The sequence below is a fragment of the Hakea prostrata genome, chromosome 2 (genome assembly GCF_041222555.1).
Source record: "Hakea prostrata isolate BN-2017 chromosome 2, UWA_Hpros_2, whole genome shotgun sequence".
NCBI classification, from domain to species: domain Eukaryota; kingdom Viridiplantae; phylum Streptophyta; class Magnoliopsida; order Proteales; family Proteaceae; genus Hakea; species Hakea prostrata.
In genome coordinates, this window is record NC_142601.1 from 42,561,438 (window position 1) to 42,582,831 (window position 21,394).

Genomic DNA, 21,394 nt, shown 5'->3' on the forward strand with positions numbered 1-21,394 from the left:
CATTATGATCAAGATGAAGCTCCATCTTATTTTGAAATTATATATAAAAACTCTCTTAAGGATACAGTTATATGTAAACTGGCATGAATGAACCACTACAAGAAAAAGCAGAATTAGTGACTTTTAATTAGTGGCTGTTTTTGGTAAACCGCCACTAATAATGTATATTTAGCGACATTTTCTGGTAAACCGCCACTAAGTATAAGAAAACCACCGCCCATTCCCGATTGGGATGGGTGGCCGAAAGAATTAGGGTTTTAGTGGTGGTTTTTTAAAACCGCTGGTAACTATTAAGATTTTAGGGGCGTTTCGGTAAATAACGCCGCTGAATATCTAAATATTAGTGGCTTTTGTATTTCTAACGCCACTGAATGTGAATATAGCAGCGATTTTATAGAACCGCTGCGAGTAACCTAGATTTTACCGCCCGCTCTTCCTCACTCCTCCCGCCCAACCCCGCGCCTATTTTTTAGTATTTTGAGTTTCGATTTTCAGACTCTCGAACACTTCACGACTCTTGGGTCAAGTTATAGGAAGAATCGATATTGGCAAAACCCTTCAAGAGCTCGAGTCCAGCCTCACCTAGCTTCTCTGCGACAAGGACCTTAGTCTGACCTCGACGGTGAGGAGTGGCGACTGTCACATTGAAGATGTTGAAGAGAGGAGCATGCCATGAGAGAGATTTTGGGTTTTTCTTCAAGGAAGAAGAAGAGAGAAGGGAGAAGATTTGAAGATGCAGAAGCTGCCATTACTCTTCAGATCTACACACCAACCCTCTTGAGTCCATTCAACTTCAATTTCAAGTAGTTTTCTTGTTCTCCAGAATCCAAATAAATAGCTCTGAAAAACTTTGCCATCTGCCTCTTCTGTGTCTCTTCGTCTCATCCTCTCAGCTCGCCTCGCACGATTTCGGTCGCTTCTGTCTCTCTTCGCCCTCGCACTATTTCTTTACTTGACGAAGACGGTGATTTGTTTGTTGTTGGTACATCGATTTATTTGTTTGTCGCTGGGGTACGAAAGGGATGCTTTGCATCGTCTGCGAGCCTTCACTATTAACCTAGAGACTGGAAAACGAGACAACCAGAGAACGATAGAGAAAGAGTGCGATAGAGTTTTTCGCAGAACCAGTCGCTGCTCTGGTTTTCGAATTTGTTCAAAAGGAGAAGGAAAATATTTGGTTAAATTACTTACTTTTGCAGGTACGGTGTGTCCTATTCTTTGTGTTATTTCTTAGATCTATTTAGATATTATCTGTTGCTTCATTTTCTTTTCTCCTCGATTGATCTGCCGTTTATTTCTTTTGTTTACACTTGTTTCCCCTATTTATATCTATAAATGAGGCATTACATCTTCGTTTTTACTTTCGCATACAAAACTTGTTAGATTAGTCTGTCATCCTTTGCGATTGAAGTAGGTTTTGTGGTTTTTTTTGTTAGATTAATCTGTCATACTTGAATGTTTACTCTGGTTTGGCTTGTGTGCATCGTGGAGCTAGGTAGTAACAAATACCATTGTTTGGATTCTCTAATGCTGTTTGCCTGTAGTTTATTAATTGATTGATCATTGGATTGGAAAATCACTTTGAGTTTTGAAATCCCTAAGCAGGTCTATGACAACCTGAAGTTGTGAAGTGTTTCCAATAGCCTTGGTAAACAATTACTGGTTTTCTCAGTGTTCTCATTCTAGAACTTGAGGGAAATTGAAACACTTCACAACTTTATAATTGAAACAAGACCATGTATAGTGCATGAAAAGGTACATATGCTGTTGAGTATGTATAGATAATTACAGAACCAGATTGTTAAATAAGGTGTTCCATCTTTTTCGTTATTAAGGTTTGTTAATTTAATTTTGGGTTCTAATTATAAGAATTCACATGGTGACACGTGAGCAGATACCAAAGATTTGGGGTGTGTGGTATGCCATTTAGTAGGTGATGAACACGGCATGAGTTGGTTCTTTTGTTCATTCAAGCACTCAAAGCTGGAGGAGAAGGAGGGATTAGGGAAGTAAGTGTCTATTAGTGACATGATATTTAATTAAAGGGTTGTTAATTTGAAAGTTGGAATATTCTAAACCTTATCCAGTTCATGAAAAAATATGTTTATTGGGTTGTTAGTTGTTTAACAATTTTTATTTCTAGTTTAGCTCATATTATGCATTTAACAAAGAGAAGCAATTAAAGGGTCATCCCTAGTGATGGATTTCAGAAAAGTTTTAGAAATTCAAATTCAAATTTGGAACTGTAAGAAAAAGAACAGAGGGCAGAGTGTTGATCTGTTTTTAGAAATCAAATTCAGATTTGGGAACTGTAAGAAAAAGAAGAACAGAGGGGCAGAGTGTAGTTATGTTAACATGAGATGGAAAGCAACAGAGATGAATGGATGATTCCTTCCCACTTTGGGTTAACTAGAGGTGAGTAAAAGTGAGGTGGAGAGAGTGGAAAAGTGATAAAAAAAGAGATTCTCTGATTCTTTGTCTCTCTAAGAGTTCTTTTTTTTCTATTGATGCTTTCTATTATAGGGAATTCATCCTGTAATGTGCTTCGCAGATATTTTGTGGCCTTAATCTCGGCTTCCTCTGACGCCCTCTGCCTTTCATCTTACCGCATTGCACCTCATCCCCTTCCGATTCTATGAGCTCAACCGAAGCAGTGTGAGTTTTAGCTTTCATCTTTCAGCAGCGTTTTCTTTTCTCGTTTTTTTTTTTTTTTTAAATAATATTATGTTTGCTCATAAACGTAAACTTGTTTATGGAATGCAGAATCAGATTTTGCAATTCCTTGCTGCTTGTTGTTGTGATTTGTTTTGGTTGAGTTGGACAGGTAAAATCGATTTCCTCACCCACCCAACCGTGGAGTTTCTTTTCTTAGAGGCCTTCTCTGTTAATGCTATAATTTCTGAATTTGCAAAACTTAAGTTTCTGAGTAAGGTTTATATGAATTTGATTGCACTCCCACCCAACCATGGAAGTTATTTTCTTAGAGGCCCTTTTCCCTTATTGTAACGAAATGTGGTGCATTGTCAAATGCCATTTGATGTAAAAATCTTTACTTGAAGGTGTGTCTTGTGAGTGCCGATTCCTTTTTTAAATGTTGTGGGGACTCTACTCACATTAGAGCCCTAGGCATTCAAAGAAGGGAATGAACCCTAATTTTTTAAGAAAGTTGGATCAAGTGTGCTCCATTTTACCTTTTTATTATTGTCTGTTGCCATAGTGGTGGCCGTTTGAGTGTTTGGTTCTTTTTCGTTGTCTAGTATACATGTGGGACGATTCTCTGTAACAGTCTCCCGACTGCCAGACATTGCTGCCCATCAAAACCAAAAAGAATTTAAAGGGAAGAAAGAAAGTCGATTGAAGCCTTAAAGAGTAGACCCATAAACAGTTGCCTTGTTACTTGATAGCATGCTAGCACAGCTAATTTGCTCAGCTCTGGCGTTTTCTTTTTTGTGCATCAGTTACCTTCTGACACAGCAACTGGACCTTAAGTCCCAAACCTTGGATTACAGAAGGAATCTAATCTAGTTAAAGTGAGAGTTGGCTCTTGGTTTTTTGTTTTTTGTTTTTTTTTTTTTGGGGGGGGGGGGGGGGTGTGTTAAACTTGGCTCTTGGGTTTTGGCTGAATGATCTTTGAGGACCCAAGAAGGGCTCTCATTCGGAGTCTGGATCCTTTGACATGCTTGAAGAGGCTGCACTTTGAATAGAGTTTCTCTTGTTTCCTTTTGTATTAATGAAGGATTGATGAGGGACCAGTATAACACGAAAACCCAACTCAGCCACTGCAACAAGGTAACTGATGAGGGACCAGTGTGGCAGGAAAAGCCAAATCAGCCATTGCAACTAGGAAGTCCAAAACCTGTAGCACGTTTCACATTGTTTAGAGTGGTTTTGGTCTTGGTTGAGTTGTACTAGTAAAGTCAACAATTTGGCATTGAAACAGCCACCTATTTACAGCCTTGATTAGGAAGAACATCTTCAAGGAGACTTCGGGGAGGGAATAGCAAGAGCAAGAACGAAGGAGAATCTGAAGAATTCTGAAAAAGAAAAGAATTTTCTTCGAAAAGAAGTGGCTCAGGTATGAATCCCTCTTCCTATTTTGCAGCAGAGTTATCTCAATTCTTATTGTTTGAAATTTGTATGGAAATTTCTTCTTTTTCAAAAGAAAAATTATCCCTTTAGCACATTCCCTTTAGAACGATGTCTAGGGGAAACCCACAGAGAGTGAGGGAATGTTTCATCTCACAAGGTGTATGAGGATTGGGCTTCAGAGGGGAAGTAAAAAATTAGGAGCTACACATGCATTATGACTTAATTAGAAAGATACAAAAAATGCGTATTGAAAGGATAGAAATCAGAATATGTTATGCTTTTGTACTTCTTTGAGAACATCCCCCATAATGTTGTTTTGTTTCTCCTACATTGATTTATGATCACTGTAATTACCTTATTCTGAACTTAGTTAGACAGTAACAGAGAGTTTGATTTTCTTGACTCTCTTAACTGATTGTGGTGATTGTAATGGATATAGTCTGAACTTGCTTGGATGGTCTCAATACTAATCAAATGTATTACATGGTGGATAAAAAGGGAAAGGGAAAGTAGCATTTACAAAGGCATCTAAAAGACTTGCCTGTATGGATTTATAAAACTTATTGAAATTTATTTTCTGCTTACTACTTTAAAGTACTTGAGGAAATGGTTAGAAGGATGTGGGGAACACCACACAGACACACACTGAATTTTAAATAATGAACTAAAATTAGTTACTACTTGTAAACCAAAGTGCTAGTTTGGTTAGTGGAAATATTTTTTAAATGTTACTGGGACTGACAGTATTCATATAAATATTTGCTATTGTAACACTATCAGCTTAGCAAACTGAGTATTACAACCAAGGAGATAACCTAAACCAACTGATTACAATACTAATGGTAATTACCATTTACTACCAAATATACATGTAGAATAATTTTAACACCTAATAACACATGTACCCCTACAGATCTTGGATTGGGAGCACTTATTTGCATTTTTTTCCCAACAGTTATAATAAACTTACCCATGCAGTGATGCAGCCTTACCCATGCTTCTTTCTCAGTGAGACTGTTTCCAAACTTGAGTGAGTACCCCCTTTTATCTAGGGGCAAGTATAAAGAACATAGAATCATACAGAAATGTGGGAGGAAACCATAAATCTGATAATCATTATGTTCTTTTACTTTGAAATTGACATCTTTTGTAACGTTATATATAGCATCAAGAAATCTCAGCATCTGGTAGACACTTCAAAAATTTTATGATCTTCAATGTCCAGCGTGCATTCTGAGAATTGTTAGATTATATTCTTTAAAATAAATAAGAAAAGCCAACCAAACAATATGAATGTGTCGACCTTGAAGGAATCCATTATGATGAAATGAGATTAGATTCTTGAGCAAAGGTTTAAGCATACTTATGATAACCTTGGAAATAACTTTATAGTAAACATTACATAATCCTGTAGGTCTGAAGTCCCCAACTGAGTTTGGAGAATCAACTTTAGGAACTAATGTGATGTATGTATGATTTAGAGCAGTGGAGAAGCTATCAATCATAAAGAAATCTTTGACAAATTTGACTATGTCAGACTCGCATGTACCCAAGATCTATGAAAACAGATACCTGAAAACCCATTAGGGCCTAATGCTTTGTATGCTCCAATACGTGCACCTGCCTCATGAATTTCCAAATCTGTAATTGGTGCTTACAGAGTCACTTTCTAGTATGAACCAATTTTCTCATTTCTTCTTTCCAAAGGGTAAGATTTGTTTTCCTCCTCTTTAGTTCCCACCATCGATTTGTTCCAAGAGATGAGAGAAGAGCTAAGATTTGAGAGCTTTTTGGATAAAGTCGTCGTTCTTAATGTCGTTGTTCTTGCATCATTTATAAAAATTGTTTTTATACTTGAGAAACTGCTTAGAAACAGAAAGAGTGAAAAAAGAGAAACAAGGGCCGGAAGTAACAAGCCAATGAATGCAAGATAAAGTAAGATACAGAGTCCATAACAAGAGAGATCATATTTATGCTAGTTTCATAAATGGATAGGCAGGATTAACAACAGGAGGATAGGAAAAATTGAAATATAAAGGGGCAAACAATTGGATTTGCACACAAGTACTACTGGAGAAGGGAGCGGTAAAAGCAAAACGAGAAGAAAGGGTGAAAGTAGAACATGATATGTGATGGAATATATGGAAAACAATTGGGTTCCATGGGGAAGAATTTGCAAAGTGAAGAAGACAACAAGGTAAAGTGAAGAAGACAACAACAAGTAAATGTTGAAGAAGAAAAACGAAAGTGAAGAAGAAAGATATGATAACATGCAGACAGTACAGATGCAGGCAAACAACTGGGGAAATAGCCGGAGGAGTGGGGGAAGCACATGGATGTAAGTAATGATAGATAAATGAAAGATGGTGAAGATGAGAGATGAAAATATGGATGCAAGGAATCACCAAGTGCATGTCAACATACATAAAAAGCCGAAGTGGAGTGATAAGTCATCTATGTGGATATTAAAGAAAGCACTGAAGATAAGCCACCAAAGTCATAATGAGGAAAGAAGAAATAAGAACCAGGGTTACTATAAAAAAGAGCAGCCAGATGAGGAATGGAAGGAGGCATCCAAGCTAAATCAGTGTAAAAGGGCAAAGAAGACGAAAAAAAAGTAAGAAAAAAAGCATTAAAACAAGAGAGAGATAACAGCATGAAAACACGAGGGGCATAAGGGACAGAGATGATGGAAAAGGTCAGAGAGAAGCGAAAGAGAAGAAGAGAACACAAGTGAAGACCAGGAAGAGAGGTGGAAGTGATGGATCAACAGTTTGAGAAGTGGTAAAAGAAGAAGGGAGGGAAAAGACAGGAGGCAGAAAAAAGCTGTGACAGTGATCCTGGACCCAAAGAGCCGGTAATGATATGATGGACAACCAATAGATGAGTGAAAGAAGTGGGAAACTGGGGGAAAGATGCATATAAGAAAGAGTCAGATGGGCAGCGGGACCAAAATGATTAGAATGCAACACAGGGGAGCACAAAAGGGCAGCTGCCGTGCAAGAGCAAAGAGTGACGGTAAAACATGGTGGGAAGTATGTACTAGGCAGGGTTCCTTCCCCAAACATAAATCGAAAAGATAAGAGATGTTTAATGGATCAACAGAGATAGGGATGACCAACCCCGGAGTTTGGGCAAACCAATGGAGGGTGTGATGCAGGAAGGATCCTGGGAAAAGATGGCAAAAAGAGAAAAAGAGGAGTAGCAAAATCCAGCCAGAGTGGAAGAAAAAAGTATCAATACCAAGGAAAGAAATGAAACTAGATGTAATGCATATAGAAAAGAATGTAGTGACAACATATATACAGTTGGGCATTAAAGATAAAACTAAGGAACAAAAGGCAGATGAAAGAAATGGGAAGGAGCTCTCATCCAAAATGATTGAGGGGAGGACTAATAAAAGTGATACCTGAGAAGTGTCAAAGGAAGACAAAGACAGTTGCACTACCTAAAGGGAAAAAGTACAGATGGTAGCAGAATACCAGGGGAATGTTAAAGAGAGGAATATTTGGTACAAAGAGTCAGATGTCAGTCATGAAAATACCTGGAAGAAAAAGCCAAAGCAGAGGGTGAAGATGCAAAGTGGCCTTAAGTGTTGTGTCAAAGTGGTAAAGGAAGACTTAAGAAACTTGAATCAAGTATGGAAACACGCCAACTGAGAGGATTTCCTCCATCATTCTGATGTAATGGTACATCTCTCATCATACCACGGAAGCAGAGGTGGACAAGACAAGATGGATGTATCGAAAGGTTAGATAATAACAAGATAATATCTAATCTCTAAACTAACTAGAGAATGTGGAATAAATAGTATATGTATGAATAGATTTAACAAAAGACTAAAGACCAGGGAAAGAGGGCGAAGGTTCCATGCACAAGGATACATGAGAGAATGTGATCTTGTTCAGGTATTGGGAGGTGTGGAATCAATGGTAAATCGTCCAATAAGGAATAATGATGATGGGAAAAGGAAAAGAAAGTCGGTTCAGCGGTAGACCACTGGGAAGCTCAATGCTGGCTAGAACCAAAAGAATAATAGGTTCATCGATATGTATGATTCAAGATGGCATTAAGACGAGAGAGTAAGTGCATAAGTACTTATTATAACTTTCATATTAATGATTATATTGAGTGATATGACTATTAATATTATATTTTATAGGCAACATCTCAAGAACTTAAAAGAAAGATGGGTCATAAAGACGGAGCAAGCTAGATTGAAAGTACAGAGAATCATTCCAAAGTGGTTTAGAGACCAAGTAAGTATAATGATCTAATGGTAGATAGTTCTAATAGATTAATTGTAAGTTAATTATACAAATAACAAATAATTGTATTGCGAGGTTGATCATCTATGCCAACGTGGGGAAGAGGTACCAACAACATTAGATGGTTGGCTAATGGTCCAAGTTGGGTATACAAAAGCTAAGGTTACATATAATGGTATAAGGTTTCACACTAAGAAGGAAAAGAGCGAAGAACCAGAATAGTGGTGCGGTAAAGGGTAACTCAAGTGTGCAGTAGTAAAGACCCAAGGCATTGAAGGAAATGTCGCATAGGCATACGAAGGAAGTATTGAGATAGAAACAGCAAACTGAGTGTTTATCGGGATGGGCTGACATTGAGAGAGGAGTGAAGAAAGATGATATGGGTTACCCTTGTCAATAATATGATGCATCGCAAAAATGAGATGGATGACCCAGTGTTCCCACAAAGTAGAGCAAGGAGAGGACCCGAGGCGATGGTTGGTGCTTAAAATCATCAGACGTGATAATTATGATATGGAAGGTGATGTCATGAAGATACAAGTCAAACATACCAACAACCTTAAATAGTAAAATAGGACAAATGGTGTGGTGATCCAGCCAATTGGACAAGGAAGAGTGGATGGAATAATAGTTGACACCCGTGGAGTTGCTCAATACAAACCCAATAAATAGAATAGATGAGGTGTTGAACTACAAGTTGGTTGTTTAGTGTAAGTAGTTACTTCCTAGTATTTCATTTTCCAAGTTCCAAGCAGTGTGCAAGATATCATATTCAAATTTGTCTGTGATACAACTCAATCACCATCATCAGTTGCTGCTATTTGAATGTCTTATAGTTCTCATTATGTTGTAATTGATGTCAATGATAATATAATGTTATACATCTAAGGTTTTCTTGGTAGTGTTTCACTTGTGACTTTTAATGGATCCAGGGATTCTGCCCTTCTTCAAGCACTTCAACAACTCGAGTGAGGATGCTTTGATATGCTTATAATTTTAATTATTTGAATTATGTGCCTTTGATTTGTTTTTCATATATTGGAATTCAATTGTAGGGAAACGTCACAAGAGGGGTCAAAGTGTCTTTGAAGAGCGAAGGATGGCTGAATGAAATAAAGCAAGTCATAGTTAATGTATATGGACAAGGGAGGATGGCTAGTAGGAGTTTATTACTTACCTAGGGACAGAGGTAAGAAGTGCGAACCTCCCCTATAACTAGACGATTGGAGGAAAGTACCCATCACTACAAGGAAGCGTTATGGAATAAAATGCAGGTAAAATAATTAACAATCTATCTACATTAGTATTTACAATTAAGATGTTCCTTTGATAAATAATTATTTTCCGAAGAAATATCAAGTGGATGTTTTGGGTAAGAAATGGGTATTTGTCAAAATGGGGCTGCAATGGAAGGCCTTTAAAAGGGAACTAAGAAAAGAGTTTTATGATGATGTTGGTAGTATTGATGATGCAATCAATAATTGTCCAGCGGTGGTTCCATTAGATCAATGGAAAGAACTTATAGACATATGGAATAGTGAAAAGAACACGGTAAGAAGTCATTATTGTGAACATACATTTTATAAGTAAGAGTCAATGTTATACAATGTTAATCTTTTAATTGTTTTGTTATTATGCAGAAGATGCGTCATGTTAATACTGACATCAGAAAGCTCCAAAAGATGACTCATACTTGTGGTCGAAGAAGTTATGCACAAAGATTTCGCATGAAGGAGTTTATGAAATTCACTATTTAAATTATGTGAACATGTATGCAAATTATTAGTTAACATTTTTATCTTTGTTTATTTATTTATTTATTTTTTGTTGGATTTCTTTAGAAAAAGGAGCATCTGAAGGTTTGGACCCTACAAGGATAGAGATGTTTTTCGAGACACATACAAGGAAGGATCAAACTCGCTGATCCAACTAGCTGAAATAATGGTATGCATTTATGTATCAGATTAATGTCTGCATGAATGATATGATATGATATTGGAGTCTTAGTGGGCTAACTTGGTTGAGAAATGTTTAATGATCAGAGAGCGATAAATGAAGAGTTGGCTAATTTGCCTGAAGAGAATCGAAATGACGTTCCAGTCTTAGAAAGTATCTTCACCACTCATTTGGGACCAGATACCCATGGTCGGGTACGTTTGTTAGGAGCGGGAGTAAGTCCAAAAGTTTTAGGGCTAACAAAAACTCAACAAAACAAGGAGTTGGATGGTAAACTTGCAGAGTTGAGTAAGAAACTCCAACAAGTTGAACAAGAAAGAGAAGAGGAAAAGAGGCAAAGAGAAGAGGAAAAGAGACAAAGAGAAGAAGAAAGGAAATTAAATGCTCAAAAGTATGATGCAATGCAGGAGAAATTGGAGTTATTAACAAAATTGATATTGGACAAGAATTCTGAATTAGGTAATGATAAACCATTATGTTTCATTTTACCTACATAAAATTTAGCTAAGAACTAAGTAGGTATAATTGATTTGAAAATTAACTTTTAATTATGTTGTAATTGACCAACAGCTAGTCAAGTTAAATAGGAGTGTAGGTTGCACATAAGTAAGTACTCACAGTTCTTGTTTGGTAAGACATTATTCATCATTACTTTTTGTGCTTATGTAACTTGCATAAATTAATTTATTAGTTGCTTTATTTTACTAATTGGTGCATTTTCATTGCAGGGAATAGGTCTCTTGGTCAGAATTTTTGGTGTTGGCATTGCCACACGCTCTATCTTCCATATTAACAATTATTGGATGAATTACTTTTCATGTGGTTTTTATTTTTAATAGAACTATTGTTCTTGTGGATCTTTTTGGAGATATAATATTCACGTGAAGAATCTTGCGTTCTTTTCCTTATTTGTTTTGATGTTTATGTTAAACAAATTAATCTTTCAAGATTGCCCCCTTTTTCTACTTTATTATTTATTATTATTATGTCTTTATGTCCATTTTGATCCTCGTATATATGATGGGTTCCAAGGATCCAATCCCTTGACCACCCTATACCTCGTATTTGCTCTTATCTTCAGATTTGATTTAGCTTCTTGGTAAGTCAGATCAAGATTTGAAATGGGTTCTGTTATTTTCGCTATTTCATGTTTGATTTGTTCTGATACTTACCCAACTGATTTAGTTTCCTTTGTGTTTTTTAATCTTTAGCTTCCATGAAGAGTTCAGGAATGCAGTGGCCTTTCTCAAACAAGGTATGGTATTTGATCGAATGACGAATTCTGCATCTATTTCCAAGATTGTTTAATTAGTTGGTCAACAGTACCTCAAACCAAGATAAGTTGCTGTAATTTTCCCCTCCTAGAAAACCCAGATATGCACCCCAGAGGGAACTAACTACAAGAACCTAAAAATTGCAAGCAGACATTACAAGTGGAGCAGCAATGGGAGCTGCAATATTGATTGCACCATTGGAACTTGAAGACCCACTATAGTAGTCCCATTGTTGATCGGCGGCAGTGGAAAAGAATTCTCTGGTTCCAACACCTAGCTGGCCCACTAAAGTCTTAATTTCCTTTGATTTCATCATATATTTGATTCTTCCATTCTGAATTGTTGACAAAAACAAAAGTGCTAGGGTGCTTTAAATTGTTGACAAAAACAATGTTATAAAGACAGCCATTGGTTTCTTGACAAACCCATTTGCACTCTCTCCTTGTTTCATTACAGCCGATCATCAGTCAACAAAAGCCAACACCTTTTTCTCTTGTTTGGTTCGATTGATTTCTGAGAAGCAAAAACGTCTACGTTTTACAGGGTGGAATTCCAATTCCAAGTTTTCGCTGTCATTGTGTGATTTCTCTCCTGCTTATAATGCTTTTGTAGCCTCTGCTAGCTAGCTGGTCAAGTTTTTGACAAGAAAGGCAATGGACTTCAAGAAGCTTGCTTGTTCAAGTTTATAGAAACAGAAATTTATTCTTTTTGAACACATTCTGATGATCTTTTGGCAAAATCATGCATATGTGATAAACTATGCAGTCTGAAACAGTGTAGGTGTACTTACATAATCTGCATAAATAGAAACTAATGGGAATAAGCCATTTCTGTTTATGGTTATGGACATGTCTCTTCTGGCTCTTGCACATCTGAATAGGAGTCTCACCCATCTGATTATTAAACTTACACTAACAGGTAAGATTGATGTTAATAGAGTGAGAATGAATCTGAGGCGGTCTTCGGGTAAAACTATGGTGACTAAAATAGAATAAGTAATGGCTATTGCTATCATGGAGATCTGCAACTCCAATTGCAGTGGAAAACCCAGAAATTAAATTTATGAATAATGAAGGTTTCAGTCCACTTAAGTTATGGACCATTAAGTGGTTGAAACCCTAGAGTGCCAACTTTAAGCTGTTCTAAGGTGGTTTTAAGCTGTTCCAACATGCTGTGACTGAGTTTCAGATCTGAGTTGGTGACTCTATCAAGTGCTTTTGTAATTTTATAATTTGAAATTTTTGGATTTTCTCTTTTCATGCAGGGCTGCTTTTGAGAAGGAAATTGGAGTGTTGAGTTCCACCAAATCTGTCACCAAACTTCCACCATAACTCCATTGTCCTGATGGGTTATACAGTTTATAAAGTTTCAAGGTCCTCTCTCTCTCTCTCTCTCTCTCTCTCCATTAATATGTAACATTCCTATACCAAAGACATAGGTTAAAAATAATAATCCTTATGAGAATGACTTTTTGTCATAGGCTACAGAAGCAGCTATGACCTCTTTGTTGAGCATGGCCCCTCAGCAAGCCACCTTAGCTGATAATGGAGCTATCAGTGATGCAAAAGATGTGAAGGTGAATTCTGCTTTGCTTATATCTTTTGTCAGGTTCCTTTCTTCAGGCTTTCACATGTTCTCCAATCAGGAAATTGAAGCTTTCATTAGCTGAGTTCATGTTTATCTCTATATGCTGCTATGTGCAAGTTGAACTGGTGTTTAGATTTTATTCTTGCGAGATGTTAGACGATTTCAGCTTATGGATTGGTATTCGTGGATGTCTTTCTAATTTCTCAGGGATGACCACATGGATTTTATGGACACTTGAGATTACTTGGTTTCAGGAGGGATTTAGCCCTACAAATAGAACTTTTAGGTCAAGATTGATCAAACAGGGGCTTTGTTTTGGACGGAAAAAAAAGGGGCTTTGTATAGCCTTCTCTCTTCTTTGATAGTGGGTCGAATCAAACTGATTTTGAGCCATTGACTACGACCAATTTGAAGTGAAACCGGCATTTGACGTAGTCAAGAATCAACTGATGAAATCGAAGGCATTTGTGCAGTTGGAATATCAAGTTGGTTTGCTGCATCTGATCTCAAGTGATCCCGGAGCTGCTCTCTTGGGGTTGAGAGGCAGACTTGATAAGTAGACAGGAATTGAGGAATTGGCATTGATAGAGCTATACAAAGCCCCTTACATAGTTTGGTTATATAATGGTTCAGATCATCATCAATTTTTTTGTGTTTAAAACCTTCTACTACCAAGTAGCAGGATATTTTATAAGTCCCTCAAATGTTAATTGGTTATATCTTTCCAATCTAATTGCAGCATGTGTTTGTTTGTTATCAAGTGAAGAAATCATCTGGCTGTCCTCAATGAATGTTAAATTGTATTCTAAATGCTGCTCCTTACTATGTAGATGGTTAGCTCGTGGACCCGCCTCCTGTGTTAAGTTTTGGTACTGAAGAAAAAGAGTGGCTGCTTAGCCTTGCAGAGAGAGTGAAGACAAGATCTAGCTGTTGCAACCTCGAAATGTGATTGGATTATTCCTTTTTGTGCCATTTTTCTTCTTCTCTTATTGGTGTTTATATTAACATGTAACATCAAGTAGAGTACAACATGTAGTTTTTGTTGACTTGATTAATATGTATTGTATTTATTTTTCTTAAATTGTGTTCTTTGAATATTGTTAGCTTTTTTGAATTTTCTTTGTATTCATGTATTTGTATGGTCTTTCAGGGATAAATGTAATATAAAAGAAAATATAGGGATTTTTTAAAAAAAAAAAAAATAACGTAATTGGTGGCGGTAACAAAAAACCGCCACTAATGATAGAAATTCACAAGGGTATTTATATAGAATTCGGACGTAATTAGTGGCGGTTTTTATACAACCGCCACTAAAAAGAAAATAAATTGTGTCGTTCATTGACTTGTCGTCACTATCTTACGTATTAATGGTGGCGGTTTTGGGAATAACCGTCACTAATTATTGACATTTAGTGGCTGTATTTAACCTGACCGACACAAAATTGGTATAATTAGTGGCTGTATTTAACCTGACCGCCACAAAATTGGTATAATTAGTGGCTGTAAATAAAAAACCGCCACTAAGGAAGCCTTAGTCATCCTCTTACACATTCAAGTAGCGGCGGTATATACCGCCGGCATATGCATATTAATAGTGGCGGTTTTATAAAACCGCCACTAATTTCGACTTACACGCGCGGTACCTATTACCGCCGAGACTAAATGGCTGCGGTGGATTTCGCGTCGGATTTGTGACGGTTTTATAAACCGCCACATATCAAATGGTGGCGGTTTTTTCCTCGTTTCGTGGCGGATAAAACCGCCACGAAAACCCTTTTTTTTTGTAGTGCCTCATATCCAAAAAAGAAAATACCAATTAAATTGTTTTAGCTTATCAACCACCGCTTGGAGATGGGATTGGGTTTCTACCATTTGAGCCGCGATGAATTGGACCGCCGCCAGGACCTAAAAGTTTCCGACGTAGAAGAGGTCCAGTATACTCAATTTCAACGAAAGCTGGATCCAGTTTGGTGCTGCTACTGACTACATGATCATGAAATCCACTTGGAAGTCGAGAAGAAGAGCTTGGAGAAGATGAAAGATAAATTAGGAAAACTATTATCAAAGAGATGAAATGAAAACGATTCAGAGTTGCCATTACTGGCAATGGATGATAAATTATCTAACAGTACTGTTTTCCTTACAAGGGAAGGGAGAAGCTAAAGGAAGGCCATTTATAAGCGTTGGTAAGTTTCGTCTCTGTGAACATTTTTTCTTACACCTTCGCTTTGTCAAATCATATATACGCGTCTTTGAAATTGTAGTTTTTTCAACTTTGGTTTCTCAAAAGCCACCACTACTTTTCAACTAAGTAGGGTTAGGGTTATCCGCATAGGAGGAGCCAATACAATCTCATTTGGTCAATACCCTGACCAACACCTAGAGAGTTAAGTGGAGAGACATGGACTTTCTATACCACGCTGACATCAACTTTCAGGTCCCAGGAAAACACTGTCGGTCTGAACTGACCAAAACTCACTCCGAGCTCGCCCAATCTGGGAGATTTTTATTTGCAGCAGCCTGCAGCTGCTAATGGTGGTGATTGTGCCACGTAATTAAAGTAAGTTCGAACGGTTGATAATCAAATGGGAGGGTTTACTTGTAAATAATAAATTTTATTTTTACATTTTAAGGTTTAAAGTTTACTAGTATACGAATCCGACCACCCCTCAACTACTCGACTCCCAAATCCGTCTCCTCTCCTCTTCAACCATTTAACTTGAAGGCGGGAAGGTTTCGATTACAATATAATTAGTTTAGAAAGGGTCGTATAGGGTTTGGGTTTGCCCCCAGGCCAACCCAGGCCAACCCAAGCCGGTCCTACCTGACATTGTGCCAATTTAGGTAAATTAAAATTATATATATTGAGTTTAGATAATTATGTATCTCATTAGCCACCCAAGAATTAGGTTAGCTTGTTCTTCATTGCTAAAAGGTTAAGTGTCAAATCTCCTTGGAGCCACTAACTCATAAATATTGTTTTATTTTCAATATTAATCAAGGCTAGATTTGAATCTAGGGTTTAGATCTCTAAGGTAGGGTTAGGTTTAAATTGACCCGACCCAACCCAATAATTGACACCTCTAACTTTGACCACAAGTGGTTATCAAGCCAGGAAATAATGCTCTACTTGGTCCCATTCCTAAAGAAAAAGGAAATTCAAAGTCATCACTTCCCCATTCTTGGGAACAGGTGCTTTAATATATTGGGATGTGATTATTACACATATATATAAGGCAAGGCTTTGTCCCGAGTCCTGAAAGAATTTGCACTCTAACTTCTTACATGAAAGTATTGGATTTCTGCCCCCATCATCTTACCTCTATAAATTGAGGGGGAACTTTCACTGAAGAGAAAAAATTTCCTCTCACAATCCCACATATTCTATTTAATTTAAAAACATAATTTTTTTAAGTAATTAATTAATCTAAGATAAAATTCAAGCATCATTAAGTTAATCTTCTGTTTTCTAAAAAAAAAATCAAATTTTAATCCCTAACTTACCAAAACATGTCCACCACGCAAGAGTCTTCTTAGACACAAGGAAACTCACAGGCAACTATCTCCATATGAAATAGGAAATGTGTATATCTTGACTTTCATTATCAAAATTTAACTGGCTAAACACTTTGATTCAAGATCTCATCTCAAAATATAAGCTCAAAAAGCGACACCAAGCCTCATAGTAAAGCTAAAGGGACGAGCAGCAAAGAAGAAACAGGAATCTCAGAAGCACTTGGCAAAAGGATAAAAAAACAATGCCAGAATGATCTTTATGTTACAAGGTACAGCATATTGGATCCACAACATCTACAGTTATACAAGGGTAAAGAATTAAAACAAGACTTAAACTCAAACTTAAAAATTTAATCCACTCAACAATGTGAGATTATGCTATCCTTGTTTGACTGAAGGATGGCCAACACATCTCTAAGTGAAGATAATTTGAATACGAACATATTTCTTCTCAAAATCAAATAATTATGGTTAAATATAGCAACAAATTGAACCATGCTTGTTTTGCAATTTATTTTCTAATATATATATTTTTTAAAATATTTATTTTCTAATATATAGATCTAGATTATTGTTTTTTTACTTAAATGAATCCAACTCGATGAATATATATATATATATCCTGCATGGCAATAATCACATCAATTACAATATGAATCTAATGGTCTTTAGAAAAATCACAAAAAAGAAAAGCTTACTTTTAGAAAAGCCTTTTTTTCCAACATATATGGGTCCTCTGGGCCCTCCACTTTATGACCAATTTAGGTCTTTTTGATGACAATGAAAGAAGGAAATTAATTCATGTAGAAGACTCATCAGAATTGGTTCATCTACCCATACTAGTCAAAACATGTGTTCTCAGAGCTAACTATTTCTCTATCCATCTTTCTCTATGAGTTGAACTGAGAACAGGAGAAAATAAGATCAAAGACCATTTGACTTCTTGACCAAGGACTCTAAGAGGCATTGGTCTCTGCTAATTAATTCATTCTTTGAGGATACCTCTCTAAATCTTTCTACACTTTGGGGTTATGGTGTGAGAAAGTTGAGTTGGTTTGGGTAAGGATGGAAGAGCCCTGCATCTTATTGTAATATTAAGACTTGATTGACTACTATTTCAATCTAGTATTAAATTTAATTCCTTTAAATAGAATATTTTATTTTACTATGGCTAGAAATTTTCAATTGTTTGGCTGCAAGCCTGCAACCATTCATGAAATCCATCTAATAAATTATAATTTATAAAAATACATGTTTGGGTGGTAGTAATGGTGGTGATGCTCTAGCAAAAAAATATAAGTAATTTGAAAATTGTCATTTTTTACTTTTTTCTGTTTTCTTTTCGGGACCAAGGTGTATGAACATGCTTACGCACCTAATCCAATGTTCAAAGGGAGACTTATATAATGTGAGTAGGTGATTTGGCCATGAGAATAATAATATGCCAACGCAGAGCTGTTCTAGTGGTTGAAACCAACATCTCTATTAATAATATGCTCATTAAAACAAATTATTAATTTTTTGAAGTTATTACTGTCATTTAATGTTATGAAGCAAACGAAAAGCCATTTATACAGCTGAGAAATTTTCCTTCGGGCATGGTCAAGAGATTCTAATATTCAATCAACATCATAACCTAAAAGGTATTATCAACCATCTACATATAGAAGCAAAGAAAGACAACTATCCATGTGATACGAAGAAATTATGATCAGACCGGGTTCATACCTAGTTCGACCCTCGACCCCGGTCGAGACAGAGGGAACCGACTCGCTCCCGAGCCAACCGGATCCAGAAGATGGCTTGCTGAGGAAGAAAACTTATTCAGCTACAAGCACGCCCTAATCCTACTAATGGATTAGGGTAATTACCCTAATGATGGCAGACTCGAATTGACGGCTGCGGCTAATCATTATGGAAGGGATAATCATCACATAACCTAAAGGGTTATCTCAGGAGTCCTCTACTAGTCCAAACTAGTAGAAGTATATTGCTCAACGGATCTAACTGTTAAGATCCAACGACTACCCGAAGAAGGCTCAAGTGCATCCAACGAAGGAGATTCGAAGGTACACTCTATATAAACCTCACTACCATACGAGGTGAGGGGATCGAAAACACACAATCTGAGACTCAGGTTCAGATACATACTGATAGACTTAAACTATCAGCGGCTTACGATCTAGATCACCTTTCCCAGTTCTTTATTCCTTAGCTATGTGCTTCTAGCAGAGCTATTTGTGATTAAGTTCATCAACTGACTTAGCCTTCGGAGGTGGACTCCCGACCCCCGCGGTCGGGCCACATCTGACGCTTTCGTTTTGCAGGTCATCACGAGGAGATCTAAGGACTGAGCAGATTTTGGACGCATCACCATGAAAGTCTATTTTCTTTAACACATGTTAAAGAAAAACTTCACGGCATTGTTAATCTTTTGTATATTGAGACAAAGAAACAACCATCCATGAAAGCCTACTTTAAAAGAGAAATTTTCAGAAACACTTTAAAATAAAAAACAAAGTTCAAAGATACCCCCGAAAATATATCAAATAAGCAGACACGCTAAAAAAGGTCTCTTAAATTGACAACTGCCCTTTTCCGTTAGAATAGTGAAAGACCAATGTACCCCTTAGCTTTTTTCTTCCCATCAAAATCTACTATTTTTGCTCCTCATTTGTCCTCTTCCATCTCTTATTTGAGTTGCATCTATTGCAAACTTGCAATCAATGCTAGGCTTCTGCAGTCTGCCCCACACTCCATGCACTCGCCATCATTGCTGTCTACACCGGCCTTTAGTTTCTTCCTGTTTATTGTGTTAATACCCTTTTTTTTTTCTGAGTTCCATTTTTCTTCTTTCATCTCCTGAAACTTGCATAACAAAATGAAATTAGGCTTGTTGTAAATGGAAGGACCGTTCATCCCCTTTCTTCTTCTTCTTTGTTCCAATCCTCCGTATGTGTATGTAGGTTATCTTTATATTCTATAAATAGAAGGGAGAATATCCTTACCTGAATAAGTTTTTCCTAATATAGAAAGATCTACAACGGAAGTTGTGAAATCCAGCCCAAACCCTAGCCTGGATACTGTCTGTGTTTTGGATAAAGAAGTGACTTGAATGGTGTTTGATCTTGAAGGTGGACCTTGAGTTTAGTGTGGAGCTTTAGAGGGTCCTAGGAAGTCAAGTCAAACCTTTCCCCAAGTTGGTTGAAGGCCTAAGTGTCAGTTTTGACCCTGGAGATCCAAAATTTAGCAAGTTGACAAAGGAGACCCTTTGGTCGATCCCATCAACCAAGCAACATCGACCAAAGCAACTCCGAAAACAGAATTTGTTATTTTTGGAAGTTTTGGATTTTGGATCCCTTATATATTGCAACCTCGTTCTAAACCTAATTGTTTGGCCTCTCAACTATTGGAGAATGTGCGAAGAACCCTAAAACCTCCTTCTCAAGCCAAGGAAGATCCCCAAGTATTCAACCAAGTTTTCTCTTTGATTTCTCTCATTCAAAGATTGTGATCTATCTCCTACTACTGTAATCTCTTCTCACTACTATTGTTTCTTATTGTTTTGATTATGAGGAAGGTGTTACACTACTATAATGACCCAACCTTTGATCTCCTTTGTCTAAGAGTGAAACCCCATTCACTCTATGCTTTCCTTGAAGCTATATGGTGATTCTCCTTGTTTTAAATTTAGTTTTGATAGCATGATCTATTCTTACTGTAGTTTTTGACTTCTATCTTTTGGATTTACTTCTTATGACCTATACATGTTTATTTAAGCTTGTTTAGGTGATTTTGGATTTGTTCTCTAATCTCTCACTTGAATGTTATAATTTTGGAATACAAGGTGAGTATTCCACTCACAATTTGCATATTTACATACCTTGTTATGATATTATTCGAATGCATGAGTTAACTACTGTTGTTGTACTTTCTTTACATTGTATTACTTATGCAACTACAGTAGCATGTTCATATTAAGATTTACATATTAGAATTGATGGTTGAGTAATGTGAATGTGAGTTGGACTATGATGTGAATGCTTGGTTGTGGCTGTGGAGTGGAGAATGCCCTTTTGGCATTTCTATCTTTGGACACCAGTGGAAGTGGTATGGGACATTTTCCTATGGTACCCCTTGGCGCTTTCCCTAACTACTGGTTGACATACCTAGGGCATGTCTAGAAGTGTTTGGCTAGGAAACCCTTGTCATATCTGACCCCATCAGAAGGAGAATTGAGATCGAGTGACTTGTGGCAGCAATGGGAATTTGTGGGCGCTCAAGACCGGTAACCAACCCGTGAGAAAACATGAATCACACTGTGGGGGCCATTCATTGGTAGGGTTGCAGTAGTAGACTTGGGCTCATGGGCGCTCAAAACATGTAGCCAACCCGTGAGAGGACATGAGAGCTTTCTTTTTACTATGGTGCCGGGGGGGGGGGGGGGGGGGGGGGGGGGGGGGGGGGGGGGGGGGCCCCCCCCCCCCCCCCCCCCCCCCCCCCCCCCCCCCCCCCCCTTGTTCCTGAGTCCTTGTTCATTTTCCTTCTCTGCATAGGTTTGAAATCTATTTGACCCGGCTAAGACCTCAACCGAGGCCAAGCGGAATGGTGTTTCGCCTGTTGGCGTTCCGATAGATGTCCAATATGACCACTAGACCCTCAAGAGTTCCTCTACCCCATGGCCCGGCTATCTTCCAACCTCTT

General features: G+C 37.4%; 1 long non-coding RNA gene across 3 annotated transcripts; it reads left to right on the top strand.

The window, feature by feature from the left end:
* Positions 1 to 437: 437 nt before the first annotated feature.
* LOC149024392 (uncharacterized) lies at positions 438 to 14,345 on the top strand. Of its 3 annotated transcripts, XR_016171639.1 has the most exons (8): positions 438 to 1,199; positions 1,895 to 2,009; positions 2,552 to 2,655; positions 2,764 to 2,824; positions 3,955 to 4,075; positions 12,852 to 12,960; positions 13,068 to 13,163; positions 14,005 to 14,345. It is a non-coding gene; the product is annotated as an uncharacterized LOC149024392 (long non-coding RNA). The 3 variants fall into 3 exon arrangements; XR_016171638.1 differs by having other exon boundaries at positions 438 to 2,009; XR_016171640.1 differs by having other exon boundaries at positions 438 to 2,009; positions 13,075 to 13,163.
* The last annotated feature ends 7,049 nt before the right edge of the window (positions 14,346 to 21,394 follow it).